At 40.0% G+C, this 15,150-nt stretch overlaps 1 long non-coding RNA gene across 1 annotated transcript; it reads right to left on the bottom strand.

Moving 5' to 3' along the window:
* Positions 1-4,670: 4,670 nt before the first annotated feature.
* On the bottom strand, positions 4,671-5,739 carry LOC127294687 (uncharacterized). Its single transcript, XR_007846910.1, has 2 exons — positions 5,435-5,739; positions 4,671-5,368 (listed from the first exon to the last, which is right to left on the bottom strand). It is a non-coding gene; the product is annotated as an uncharacterized lncRNA (long non-coding RNA).
* Positions 5,740-15,150: the final 9,411 nt, after the last annotated feature.

Below are 15,150 nucleotides of genomic sequence, written 5' to 3'. Positions count from 1 at the left end.
CACGTTTCACATTAGTTACAAATGTATGGTCGGTGTTTCATCAATGCATGGGCTATTTCATTATGTTCCACAATTGGAACATAGAATCCTTCAAATATTTCACAAGTTCACCATGGGATCCTTCTAGTGTTTCAGTTCGACAAGTATATTTCACATTAGATTATAAATGGTTGGATGGTGTTTCAATTATGCATGGTCAATAAAATCGTGTTTCACAAGTTGACCATGGAATCCTTCTAGTATTTTAGTTCTCCGGGCGTGTTTCACGTTAGTTACAAATGGATGACCGGTGTTTCTTTCATGGGCTATAGGATTGTGTTTAACATGTTGACCATGCAATCTTTATAGTGTTTCAGTTCGTCGTCCATGTTTCACTTTAGTTTGAAATATATCAACGGTGTTTCTATAATGCATATGCCTATTTGGTTGTGTTTCAAAAAGGGAACACCATACAAAAATTCCGTTGTTTCTTTTCCTTAATTAAGTTGCTCATGCACAATTATTTCAATGATGCATCACCTATATATAGGGTCGTGTTTCACAAGTTCACCATGCGATCCTTCTAACGTTTCAGTTCATTGTCCATGTTTCACATTATTTTGAAATGAATGGATGGTGTTTCATTAATGCATGGGCTATTTCATTATGTTTCACAAGTGGAATATATAATCCTTCAAATGTTTCACAAGTTCACCATGGGATCCTTCTAGTGTTTTAGTTTGTCGGGTATGTTTCACATTAGATTATGAATGGATCGACGGTGTTCCAGTAATGCACTGACTATCATTCACGTTGTACAAGTTGACCATGGAATCCTTCTAGTGTTTCAGTTCTCAAGGCATGTTTCACAATTTACAAATGGATTGCCTCCATTTCAATAATTCATGAGCTATAGGATTGTGTTTCACACTTTGACGAAGGAATCCTTCTAGTGTTTCAGTTCGTCGGCCATGTTTCACATTAGCTTCAAGTAGATCAACGGTGTTTATATAATGCATTGGCCTATTTGACCGTGTTTCATAAAATGGGTCACCATATAAATGACCTCCTAGTATCATTTTCGTAATTAAGTTGTTGGTTCACAAATATTTCAATGATGCATCAGTTAGACGATCGTGTTTCACAAGTTCACCATGGGATCCTTCTACTACTTTAGTTTGTTGTCCATGTTTCACATAAGTTACAAATGAAATTATGGTGTTTCATTAATGCACGGGCTATTTCATTATGTTTCACAAGTTGAACATAGAATCCTTCAAATGTTTCACAAGCTCGGCATGGGATCCTTCTAGTGTTTCGGTTCGTCGGGTATGTTTCACATTATATTATAAATGGATGGATGGTGTTTCAATATTGCATGGACAATACAATCGTGTTTCACAATGTTAACATGGGATCCTTCTAGTGTTACAGTTCTCCGGGCATATTTCACATTAGTTACAAATGTATGACCGGTGTTTCATCAATGCATGGGCTATTTCATTATGTTCCACAAGTATTTCAAATGTATGACCGGTGTTTCATCAAATATCGCACACAACTAATGTTTTCCCAAAAGTTTTATTGGGTTGTGTTAGTGTCGAACGATTTTACATTTTAAAGAGAAACCAAGAGAGTAAATACACGATCTTTTGATTATCTAGAATTCTAGCTGTAGTTGGTTTGGAACCGTTAAAACAGGTCTTGGCCTAGCCACGTAACCATTTGTTATTTTCTGCTCGCTATTTTCATTTGTACCGAGCATTGTGGTATGTTTCACATTATATTATGAATGGATCGACGTTGTTTCAATAAAACATCGACTATACATTCGTTTTTCACAATAAGACCATGTAATCTTTCTACTCTTTCAGTTCTCTGGGCATGTTTCACATTGGTTACAAATGGATGATCGGTGTTTCAATAATTCATGGGCTACAGGATTGTGTTTCACACATTGACCATGGAATCCTTCTAGTGTTTCAGTTCATCGCCATGTTTAATATTAGCTTCAAATGGAGCAACGATGTTTCTATAATGCATGGGCCTATTTGGGTGTGTTTCATAAAATGGATCACCATATATACGATCCCCTTGTTTCATTTCCGCAATTAAGGTGTTGGTACACAAATATTTCAATCATATATCAGTTATATGATTGTGTTTCACAAGTTCACCATGGGATCCTTCTACTGCTTCAGTTCCTTGTCCATGTTTCACATTAGTTACAAATGAATTGATGGTGTTTCATTAATGCATGGGATCTTTCATTATGTTTCACAAGTTGAACATAGAATCCTTCAAATGTTTCACAAGTTCAGCATGGGATCATTATAGTGTTTCAGTTCGTCGGGTATGTTTCACATTAGATTATAAATGGATGGACTGTGTTTCAATAATGCATGGACTATACAGTCGTGTTTCACAAGGTTACCATGGCATCCTTCTAGTGTTTCAGTTCTCCGGGCAGGATTCACATTAGTTTCAAATGTATGACAAGTATTTCATCAATGCATGGGCTCGAATCCTTCAAATGTTTCACATGTTCACCATGGGATCCTTCTAGTGTTAGTTCGGCGAGTATATTTCAGATTAGGTTATAAATGGTATTTCTATAATGCATGGACTATAAATCGTGTTTCACAAGTTGACCATAGAATCGTTCTAGTATTTTAATTATCTGGATGTGTTTCACATTAGTTACAAATGGTTGACCGGTGTTTCAATAATTCATGGGCTATAAGATTGTGTTTAACACATTGACCATGGAATTCTTCTAGTGTTTCAGTTTGTCGGCCATGTTACACTTTAGTTCCAAATAGATCAACGGTGTTTCTATAATGCATAGGCCTATTTGATTGTGTTTCAAAAACTGGATCACCATATAAAAATCACGTTGTTTCATTTCCATAAATAAATTGCTCATACACAATAATTTCAATGATGCATCACCTATATATAGGATCGTGTTTCACAAGTTCACCACGGGATCCTTCTAATGTTTCAGTTCATCGTTCATGTTTCACATTATTTAGAAATGCATGGATGGTGTTTCATTAATGCATGGGCTATTTCATTATGTTTCACAAATGGAACATATAATCCTTTAAATGTTTCACAAGTTCACCATGGGATACTTCTATTGTTTTAGTTTGTTGGGTATGTTTCACATTATATTATGAATGGATCGACGTTGTTCCATTAATGCATTGATTATACATTCAGGTTCCACAAGTTGACCATGAAATCCTTCTAGTGTTTCAGTTCTCTGGGCATTATAGTTACAAATGGATGGCCGTCGTTTCAATAATTCATGAGCTATAGGATTGTGTTTTCACACTTTGATGATGGAATCTTTCTAGTGTTTCAGTTTGTCGGCCATGTTTCACATTAACTTCAAATGGATCACCGATGTGTTTCTATAATGCATGGGCCTATTTGACTATGTTTCATAAAATGGTTCACCATATAAATGACCCCCTTGTTTCATTTCCATAATTAAGTTGTTGGTTCACAAATATTTTAATAATGCATCAGTTAGACGATCGTGTTTCACAAGTTCCCCATGGGTTCCTTCTACTACTTCAGTTCGTTGTCCATGTTTCACATCAGTTATAAATGAATTTATGGTTTTTCATTAATGCATGGGCTATTTCATTATGTTTCACATGTTAAACATAGAATCTTTCAAATGTTTCACAAATTCAGCATGGGATCCTTCTAGTGTTTTAGTTCGTCGGGTTTGTTTCATATTATATTATAAATGGATGGATGGTGTTTCAATAATGCATGGACTATACAATCGTATTTCACAAGGTTACCATGGGATCCTTCTAGTGTTTCAGTTCTCCGGGCACGTTTCATATTAGTTACAAATGTATGGCCGGTGTTTCATCAATGCATGGGCTATTTCATTATGTTCCACAATTGGAACATAGAATCCTTCAAATATTTCACAAGTTCACCATGGGATCCTTCTAGTGTTTCAGTTCGACAAGTATATTTCACATTAGATTATAAATGGTTGGATGGTGTTTCAATTATGCATGGTCAATAAAATCGTGTTTCACAAGTTGATCATGGAATCCTTCTAGTATTTTAGTTCTCCGGATGTGTTTCACGTTAGTTACAAATGGCTGACCGGTGTTTCTTTCATGGGCTATAGGATTGTGTTTAACACGTTGACCATGCAATCTTTATAGTGTTTCAGTTCATCGTCCATGTTTCACTTTAGTTTCAAATAGATCAATGGTGTTTCTATAATGCATATGCCTTTTTGGTTGTGTTTCAAAAAGGGATCACCATACAAAAATCCCATTGTTTGTTTTCCTTAATTAGTGTCGAGCGATTTTACATTTTAAAGAGAAACCAAGAGAGTTAATACACGATCTTTTCATTATCTAGAATTCTAGCTATAGTTGGTTTGGAACAGTCAAAACGGGTCTTGGCCTAGCCACGTAACCATTTGTTATTTTTTGCTCGCTATTTTCGTTTGTACCGAGCATTGTGGTTCCTATGTGAAATCCTTGTGAAAACGACATAATGAAACAAGTGTAACTCATAAAAATCTCCACAACCTCAGAGAAACTACATTGTAATTCATGACAAAACTGAAATTTACATACATTTCACCATAATTTCAACTGCCTCTCATTCCTATTTATAATTATCTACAAACATATCTCACAAAATTCACACAAGTTACTCTTCATCCATTCCAGTTTCACAATTGTTCAGAACTATATAACTGTATTACACAAAGATTTGAAAAACAAATTACGTTGTTTAGGTAAAACTGCTAAACTCCAAAAGCTCGTATTTACAAATTGAAGAAACTAAATACTCGAGGCCAAGCCTAAACCACGAACTTCTTCTTGCTGAAATAACTAAGTGACATCTCAACCAAGAAGCACATAATTCTGAACCATGTTTCACTGGATGTGCCAAGTTGCATCGTGAACTTGTTCTTTTTGGCTTTTAGACGAATAGCCTGTAGCTTAGCAAGAGGTCTACAGAAACTGCGTGCATTTGAGCAAGTAAGGATCAAATAATTTTCTTGGTAAACAACCTGGAACTTTCCGTTCATCGTTCATCGTAGCAGCACACACTTATTTAAAAATCTGAATCAAATAGATATGAGAAAAATTAGCAGAAGGTGTGAAAATCTGAACTTTATATCTGAATCCAGAGAACCTAACGCACTTCCCTGCAAACAATCGGCGCCGGAGCCAGGCAGGCGATGCGGGGGCGACTGCCGCTCCCTTTTCAACAACAGCAACAAACTGCTACATCCTCTTGGCAGGCTGCTCCTTGTACTTGCTCGAGAATAAAGGACGGGCAATTCCTGCTCATCCTCCTGGTGCTGCTGGGTTCTTGCGGCAGCTTGATCCTAGAAAACAAAATCCTCAAATCACAAGGCTATACAATCCATAGCTGAATATTATAGCTACCTTACCTTCATCTTCGAGGAGCGGGGGCAGACAGACGGCGGATTCGAGCAGGGCGGCGCACAGATGACGAAGGACGACGGAGTTGGGTGCTGCGGCGGCTAACAGTGGAGGCGCGTGGAGGGAAGCCGGAGTCCGGGATGACGCGCGGCCCTCATGAAGGACGGCGCAGGTGGTGCTGCTCCCTCTCCTAGCCACAAAAGCTGTGTCTCCTGCGGCCCTCCGTTCCAGGGCCTCTGGCCTGAGATCTCCGGTGGCTAGGCGTCATCTCGCTGACCGCCTCTTCGGTTTCGATCTGGGGAAAGATGAAGAGAGGGTCCTAATAAGAGAGATACAGAGGGGCTGGGTAGAAAAACTACCAAACATATGCTGGGTGGACTACTACACGCATCTAAAAGCACCTGGACGGTCGATTAGACTACTACACATACCGGCAACTGTAAAAACAAGTTTTCGATACCAACAAACAATGAAATGAAGTGTGAGGAAGTTCTATCTCAAGACAACTCTTTCTGTCTCACAAAGTTTGTTGGAGATTGGTTAAAATTTGGGTGTATCTAGACACAAAAATACATCCAAATTTTGATAAATTTTAGATAAATTTAACGAAACAAGGTAAAAAGGCCAATCTTCATGAAGCCAACGTTGGTGCAGTGTGGAGCGCTCTGGTGTTGATACCTGTCGTGCGTGAAGACTTGTTGCCTTGTTGGTGTTGTGTGAAATGCTCTCGTATCACATTGGTGCAGCGCGAGGCATTGTCGTGTTGACACGTGTCGCACGTGAAGCGTTCCCCATGAGCCTACTTTCGCGCACGAGTGTACATCCGCAATGCATTCAAAGTACAACTATAGCAAACAGAAAAGTATAAGGTAATAAGCTATACTAAAACAGAAGTATAATGTAAAAGAAAAAACTTAAGTACAACTGTACAAACTATATTAAAAAGGAATTACATAATACAAAGAGCACTAATCAAGTAATGAAAATCGAAGTACACAGTATACTGCCAAAAGTACACTGAAACCCCGAAGTAAATAGTAGAAACTACACTAAAAACCAAAGTACAACTTTATTGAAACCCAAGTACACATACTCTAATCCATAGTACAACCGTAGTAGTTTTGGAAGTACAAGTTTTTTCTACACTAAACCGATCGACAATGATCTAGTGTTGAAGATCTCGATGAGAGGAGCTTGAAAGTGAAAACCTTCTGTAATTTGCACGAGTGGTTCTTTTGAAAATTCAAATCTTCAAGAAAAAGGAGTCATCCCATCCTCCTGGGTTCATCTATCATCCCTCATCTCCACTCGGCTTCCCCATGCGACAAGTGTCATGCATGGAGACCACTTGCACTTAGTTTCTGGCACCACGTGGAGGACACATAGAGCTCGGCGTTCCCTTCGCGAAGGTTTTACTTTTTTTTAGATATTTCAGTACATTATTATCATCAGCCGAGCAAAAAACAACAGGGGTTGGCTATATATGTCCCTTGTAGCGAAATTTCTATATGATTAGGCTTAATCGCATCCTAGCACAAGAAGGTACTACATAGTAAAGAAAATATTATTATGCCTCCATGTTGTTCCCCATCTGCCAAATGAGCAGCCAAACCCTAGCGCTCCTAGTGTCAGATCACCTACCTAAGATACTCGAACAAGGTAGACTAGGAATGTGCATTACATTCATACATTTGAAATATCTAGAAAGTTAAAAACTTTTTGATCAAACTTGTTGATGGGATCAAAGTTTTTTTTGAAGTTAACATGTTAGGGTTAGAATGTTGATTTGATGAGTGCGATAAATTTTGACGTGATCTTTGCCAAATTTCTTACTTTTAAACACAAATCAAATAAATGAGATTACAATAATTAAAGGTGCATAAAGCATTAATGCATAATCACACATAAATTTGAGTATAAACTTGGAGATTAAACTTTCAATTAACAATATTCAATAATAATTTAAAAATAAAACATGATTTATATAAATGGCACAAAATTGTACAGAAATATGAAATGAATAATTCGAGACTTTATTGAATATTGAAATATTTTGACAACAATTTTTGGGATACTATAAGGTACAAAATGAACAAAGTAATATTACAAAAGAAGAAAATAAAGCCCCTCTTATATTGATCTTCCTATTTTTCCTTTAACCACAAAAGGAATAGAAAAAACGGAAGAAAGTTGTTGTTAAGATTAGAATGGTTTCCATCATTAATGAGGAAAAATGAGGGAGCTATAAGCCAAACGTAGCATATGTTCTTCTCAAAGATAGATGAGGAGAAATGACAGAAAGCATATGAGATGATCACTGGCTATGCAAGTAGCTAATATGCAGAGCAAACAATTAGGCAACCCAAGTTTAATATATGTTCAGAAAGTAGGAAACACACTTAAGCGCCTCATAAAACACATGAAATCAGTTTGGAATCATGCATTGAGATGAAAAAACAACTTAGGTGATCATATGATAAACAAGAGCTCAACCTGCGGCTGGAAATAAGCCACATCAATATAACCAGAGAGGCATCTAAGCATGCAATTGATTTTGTAGAGAACTTAGATCGAGCAAGTCCCATGTTAGTAACATATCAACTTTGGCCTCCTTAATCACACCAAGGTTGGTTCTGAAAATCAATGTCGTCGACGTATAAGCAAAGAATGGCTCCTTTGTTCCCACCATGGCGATATTACACACTTGTCAGCTTCGTTTATAATAAAGTCTTTAGCAGTCAAAGTTCTTTCAAACTTCGCGTACCACTGTTTATTTTTTTTGAAACGAGGCTCGTACCACTGTTTAGGAGCTTTCTTAAGAGTATATAAAGACTTCAACAACTTGCACACATTTCCTTTTTGAACATTTACTACAAAACCATTTGGCTACTCCATGTAAATTTTCTCATCCAATTCTCCATTTAATTAGAAAATTTCATCTTGATATCCATTTAATGAACGAGAACACGTATGAGGGAGCCAATGATAGTAGTACTCGAATGGTAGTTAATCTGGCTATAGGTGAGTAAGTACCAAAGAAATTTTCACCTTTCTTTTGGGTATAACCTTTGGCTAAAAGTCGTGCTTTGTATTTTTTTTAATTGTATTGTCGGGCAAACATTTTCTTAAACAGATACTTACATAGTAAAGGTTTGCACCCATAAGGACAGTCAGTGATCTTCCAAGTTCCGTTATCCAAAATGGAATCCATCTCACTATGGACGAGTTCCTTTCAATAGTCATCATTCGAGAATGCATAGACTTCTGAAATAGTAGTGGGAATATCATCCACGAGGTACACAATGAAACAGCTCCATTGTCATCCTCCATAGGATTTTTGAGGTATCCATCAGAATGGTAGGTTCAGAAGTTGTAGTTGATTCCTCTAGATGTAATAGGGATCTCCTGATTCGATGAGCTAGGTATCTCCTTCATGGGAAAGATATCCTAAAAGAAAGTAGCATCATTCGACTCCATGATTGTACCAACATGCATATTGGTTACCTCAGATTTTACTATCAAGAATCTATAGCCCAATGATGAAAAGCATAGCCCAGAAAAACACAATCCACACTCTTTGCTCTAAGCTTGCGCTTCTTGTGAATTGGCACAATGACTTTTGCCAAATAGCCCCAAGTCCGTAGGTAAGAGAACTTTAACCTTTTCTTCTCCCACTCCTCGATAGTAGTGAAACTTGACACTTAGAACCCTTGATAGTAGTGAAACTCGGGATTAGGTTCATTTTAGCTAGCCCTCTTGTGAACAAAAATTAACATGACAAAGACGTGAATGTCAAACATTTGTATCAATATTGGTGTAAGTATGATTAATAGCTTTATCACAAACGTTTGAAAAAGATAGGTGGAACAAGCCTTCGTACTCATAGCCTTTACCAATGGAAGTTCCAAATCGAACAAATTTCTTGGACTCGAAAACTATCTTCTAGCTATCTTGACACAGAAGATATCCTCTAACAAGATTTTTATTGATGACATAACATGATGTACGTTCTTCAGGAGCACGATTTTTCCTTGAAGTGAACTTCAGATCGACCATACCAATACCATGAACAACAACATGTGAGCCGTTTCCAATTAACACGGATGAAGTCCCTGCAACCCAGCATCCTTCATCTCAGAATCTCCAATGATAGTATTGGCGATCCTGCTGCTCTTTCCTTATTGACGCTTATCAAATCAATTTGGGCAGGTGGAGCCCAATGATCAAGATCACCGTAGATCGTGGCACACTCTATTATTATTATTGGTATTCTTCTTGAAGTTGGTAGACTATTCGCAGCAAATTTTCCTTTGCCATCATACTTGTTCTTGTTCTTATACATGTAGGATTGGAAGTTTTTCTTTCGTAACAAGTTGGTACTAGAACCTTCCTCGACAACTCGAGCATGTGTGTCCTTTTCTCTCTAATTTTATTCCACATCAAGGGACCCAATGAGATACGTAACACAGAACTCTTGTCTATTGTGCTCTATTGTGCTCTAGAGAGGTAACAAAATTACCCATGAAGGAGAAATCTTGATAATGATATCTCCGGCAATAAACTTATCAGGTAACACAGAGATAAAGTGCTCAAGTTCCTCAGAAATGCACTATATCTCATGAGCTCTCTCAATGGTGGGGTACTCATGTGGTGACCCTACATACCACTGCATGTTGTAGTATGCCAGTCGTTGATATAACATTCACGAAGTACCATTCCGCAAACATTACATCCCTCAGAGTAGTACAACAGAACATAGCAGGTCCATAACTCATTCATTTATTATTACAAATATCATACACATATCGTCTCGGAGCTCCTCTTGGGTCCTAAGAGGAATACTCCTGGGTTCGAGGCGAACCCAACTTAGCTTACAATATAAGAGTCTCATTAAGTTATACATTTATTTTCTCGAGCAGCTAAATACTAAGAGTTCGGGCTGCTCGGTTACTACTACTACTGGATGTTTCTAGGCTTGATCTCCTCCGGAAGCCTCCCCGGTTCCGTAGACGATGAGGTAGTCTACGCCTTCGATACCTCCAGAGAGGTCTGGTTCTTCATAGCCGATGATCTCGGCTCCTTCATTGTTGTCGTAGTCCTCCTCCAGACGATTCAGACAATCTAAGCATGGGATTTAAGAGTGGTATGAGTACGAGCGTACTCAACAAGTTCATTATAGATAAGAGGTGTTTAATGCACTAGCTACGATATTAGACCAGAAAGTCTAATACCAATGCAAGTTTTGATAAACATTTCTTTAAGAGATTGCTTTTATTCCAAAGAGCTATGTCCGTCAGCCTTCACCGGTTTACTAGAACTTCATGGAGCTCCTTTTCGGCCGCGTTCGCAGTTCCTTATCCCGGAATAGGGAGTGACAGGTCACAGTTCTTTACACTCTGCAGAGGTGTGTTGCTTTACCCATAAGAGATCTTAACCTTGGTGCCAACCGGGCAGCTTTCCCGTCCACACTTCCTTTGGTGTGAGGCCCGGTATAAGGTCTAGCCAATCATGTTCCTCCGCTACCTCGAACACCCACCCTTTGTTGCATGCCCCGACCCTGGGTCCACGCCGGTCCCATTATTCCTGTAGATTTCAAGGTGGACCCCGACCACGACGATAGTGCTGGGCTCTACCATACACTCCTACGCCGGTAGCTGCAACCCATCATAGACCGCATTACCGTGGGGAATTAGAATGGGATCCCCACCCTCCGGTTGTTCCGCAAGACACAACTGCTACGGTATGCATTGCATTACCGTGGGGAATTAGAATGGGATCCCCACCCTCCGGTTGTTCCGCCAGATACAACTGCTACGGTAAGCGCATCCGTTGATGAACGAGAGGTGGAAACACTTTTGACTACTCCGTTCCACTCCGGATCTTATGGTTAACACGGGTATTACGGCACAAGAATCACTGGCGACATTTGTTGTTTAATCATAGATGGATATAAACCCGTGCAATGGAACCTCCACCATATCCACACAATCCATGGTTCCATTGCCCACCACATAGTCATATTCATAGTTATGAAAGTAGTGGTTTTGGTTTTTATGCAATAGTGATAACCATAGTACTTTGCAAGTAATTTGATAGAAATAATCAAATGACATGAGCAAGTGATGAACTTGCCTGAACACTGCAAAGTTTTGCAGTTGGAAGGTGTGGACTGACCCTTGTCCTCTGTCTCTGAAAAATAGCATCATTGTCCGATAAGGGCAATGGTTAAAGAAGCAATTATGCATGCTTTCCATTTTTAGGGTTTGTTCCCCCCTTTCCGATGACTTATTATTTTATGTGAGAGGTAATTACTAAGAATGGTTTGGAGATACTTATCTTAGGGTAAATACAATCTTGAAATATTATCAAGATGTTTTTAAAGTCCAAATGCATTAATGGACTTATTTTCTTTATTGAAAATAATATGTGTGATTTAAATCCTTATTTAAGTCCTCAAATTAAGACTTATTCTTATTTGTTTTCAAAAATTCTCTTTGCTATTTTATTTAAATAGAGAATTTTATACTGATCAATTTTCATATTTTTAATTATTTTTTTAGAGCTTTTCTCAATTTTCTATTGGATTTTAAAGTTTCTGGTTTTTAATTGAATTGTGAAAGGTCACAATTGCCCCTGGGCCCACCTGTCAGTGGAGCCCAGTGGGTTGGGCTAGACCAGCTCGGGTCCAACCGACCCGAGCGGTCGCTCACTCCCTCACCTCCTCGCGCTGCTTCGACCTAACCCTAATTCCCCTTTCGTTCTCTGGCGATCTGTGTCGCCCTCACCGTCGCCGCCCGATTCCGGCGGTCTCCGGCCGCCATGGCCCTCGCCATGGGGCGCAATCGAACCGCCAGGCGACGGCGATCCGTTCCATCTGCGTCGATCTGGAGCTGACGCCGCTCCCGCTCGTCCTCGACCCGCTTCACCATGGCTAGGGTTGCGGGATCCGCGTGATCCCGCGGCTCCCCAAGCTCCTGGCGTGATGGCGCCGCCTTGGCTATGCTGCCGTGATGGGGGTGGTGATGTGGCGTCGCCATTGGCTGGCTTGGCCTGGTGCCGCCGCGCCCTGGCGTGTGCCGCCGTGGCCGCCATGGTGGTCTGCCTGCTCGACCCTGGTACGTTCGCCACTTCTTCTTCTCTCTCATGTGCTTGTTCTTCTTCCTCTCTCCAGTAGCTCTAGCCATGGCTTGCTGTTCCTGGTGCCTATGCTGCTCTATGGCTGGCTTGCTGCTGCCGCGCTGCTGATGTACTGCGTGTGCTGCTGTGCTAGTTTGCTAAGCTATGCGCCTGTTAAGCTTGCAGTTCTTGCCAGACTTCTTCCCTGTGCCCCTGTCTTGTTTCTATGATTGCCTGACATTCCAGTGTATTCATATGGTTTCAATGGCTTAATTGCAGTATGCAATTCTTGCAAATTTGCAAGTGCCAGAGCTCCTGTGGCTAGTTCTTGTGCTCAAATTCATGAGCAGGCTTATCTGAGCATTGCTATTGGCTTAACTGCATGATTCAGTGATTGCTGGTATGTGCTTTAGTTGTTTAGCAAGATCCAGGGGTTCATCAAGCTCTTGATGTGCTTCTGGATACAATCATATATCATCTATTTGATTATCTGTGAAGCAACTGTTGATTATGTATGGTTATTTAATTATCTATGGTCAGTGTGATGCTAGAATTGGGTGCTAGCATGCTTTAGCAAGCTCTGGTGATCCAGTGATCATCAGCTGCTTGATTATTGCTTGCTTTACTTACTGCCTATGCCTTTCTGGACTTATTCTGGTGACTGTGCATCACCATGCCTTGTGCTGGTGTGTGCTGTGATTGGCTCAGGTAATTGTTGTTGCTTGCTGTGATCACTTGGATCCACTGCAAGGCTCTGGTGTGTGGATTTCTTGGATATTCATTTATCTGTGTTGTCTTGCTTGACTAAGTGGATAAATGAGATGAACTGCTTGCAGTGATGATTCTTATAATGAGTTGGATTGAGCTAGAGGGATGCCAACAGTGGTTGGGGACCCTAGCTCCTCTTTGAACTCAATCTGAGTAATGATACAATTGCTTGGCTTAATGTGTGGTTGTTTTTTATTTATCTATGCTTGTCAGTGAAGCTTGGCTTCCTATTTCTGACAATAGACATGATCTACTTGATACTGTAGTAGACTGGTGCATCCTATGCCCTATCTGGATGGAAACCAACATGTGTTGGCACCTCCTGTGATGCATGAACTCCTTGGAGTGATGATATGCTTCTCTTTTGGCTTTTCTGTGTGGCTAGGTAGTTGTTGTGACCCTAGCAATGCTTGATGTGCTAGTAAAGGTTGCTCCTACCTCTTCTGTATGCTACTGTGCAATATTACTGGTAGTCATATGGCTTCCAGTATAATTGATGTTGAAATGAAAATAGACATATAAGTGTCTATATTCTGATGGTCTTAGAAGGGCTAGTGTGGTCTGGTTGTACTTGGATAGTGACAAGGTATCAACTTGTCAATGCCTATGGATTGAAGGCTAGGGTTTAGTTGGAAGTAGAGGGCAAGTAGATCTCGAAGGTTTCAGCCGAAAAGTACTCGATGATTATGAAAACTAGGGTTTGTAAACAATGATTCGATGATCTCTGCGTCCCTCGACTTCCCCTTATATAGGAGGCGGAGCCGAGGGATTCGTGTTGTACAAGTTACAAAGTCCGGGAAGGTTTCTAACTCATCCCGTAAGATTACAAATAAGACTTTCTATTACAACTCTAGCTTTCCTTAATAATATCTTGGGCTTCCGAATCTTCTTATTCTTCGGGTAATGGGCCTTCAGTAAACCCCGGGTACTATCTTCGGCAGGCCCATTTGGGATGCCTATGTCAGTAGCCCCCGAGATTTTGCTTGAATCGTAGGGTCAAGGAAAATCTCTACTGTTTATTTTTATTCGACAGCTTCGACTTTTTCTATATTTCTTCTCATAAACATCTATATTGTACAGGGATGATAGCAGTTGGGGCTAGTTCATCTGACGGATCAGGTACTAGTTAACTGCTCTAGTGGCAATTCGCAAAAACCTACTTCAAGATCACGTTCCTGGACATGACCTCGGGATACTGGTGTAAACTTTGACAGGTGCCGCTTAAGGTCTTACCATTCTGTCGAGTCCCAGTAAAATTTATCGGGTACCTAACGCGTCCGTTAGGATTTTTCTTCGTATCTGTTCATACGGATAAAAGTAGCAGAGCGCAGTCTTTGGCGATGCCACGCCCAGCAGAACGGATCTGGGGTCTTACCTTCGCAAATTTGCGACATTAAGAAATTGATCGCAACTTCGGCGTTCTGAGAATATATTGTCGAGTGCTTTTTCAGCTGTTGGAATGGCACATTTTATCGAGTCGAAAATGACTTATATTGCCCTCCCGATGGGAGTGTATGTAGAGTTAATTATAACTCGAAATATAGTTTTTTGCTCTTCTATCTTTCTTTTTCTCTTTCTTTCTTTCTTTTTTATAATTTCATCGGGCACGCGAACAGCGTTCCCGATGGGAGTAGCCCCCGAGGCTACAGCCAAGGACTTGTACTTGGGTGTAGGCTCCACGCCTTATGCCGCTATATCTTCTTTTATCTCCCGAAGTTTTATAATTTCTCGGGTGCGCGAACAACGCTCCCGATGGGAGTAGCCCCCGAGGCTATGAACAAATATTTGTATTTGGTCATAGGCTCACGCCATTTCTATCTTGTCATTCTAGATCTTTTCC

This window comes from Lolium perenne, chromosome 4 (assembly GCF_019359855.2).
Source record: "Lolium perenne isolate Kyuss_39 chromosome 4, Kyuss_2.0, whole genome shotgun sequence".
NCBI lineage: Eukaryota > Viridiplantae > Streptophyta > Magnoliopsida > Poales > Poaceae > Lolium > Lolium perenne.
The sequence above is the reverse complement of the archived record's forward strand: the minus strand, read 5'-3'. Positions and strand labels throughout refer to the sequence as shown.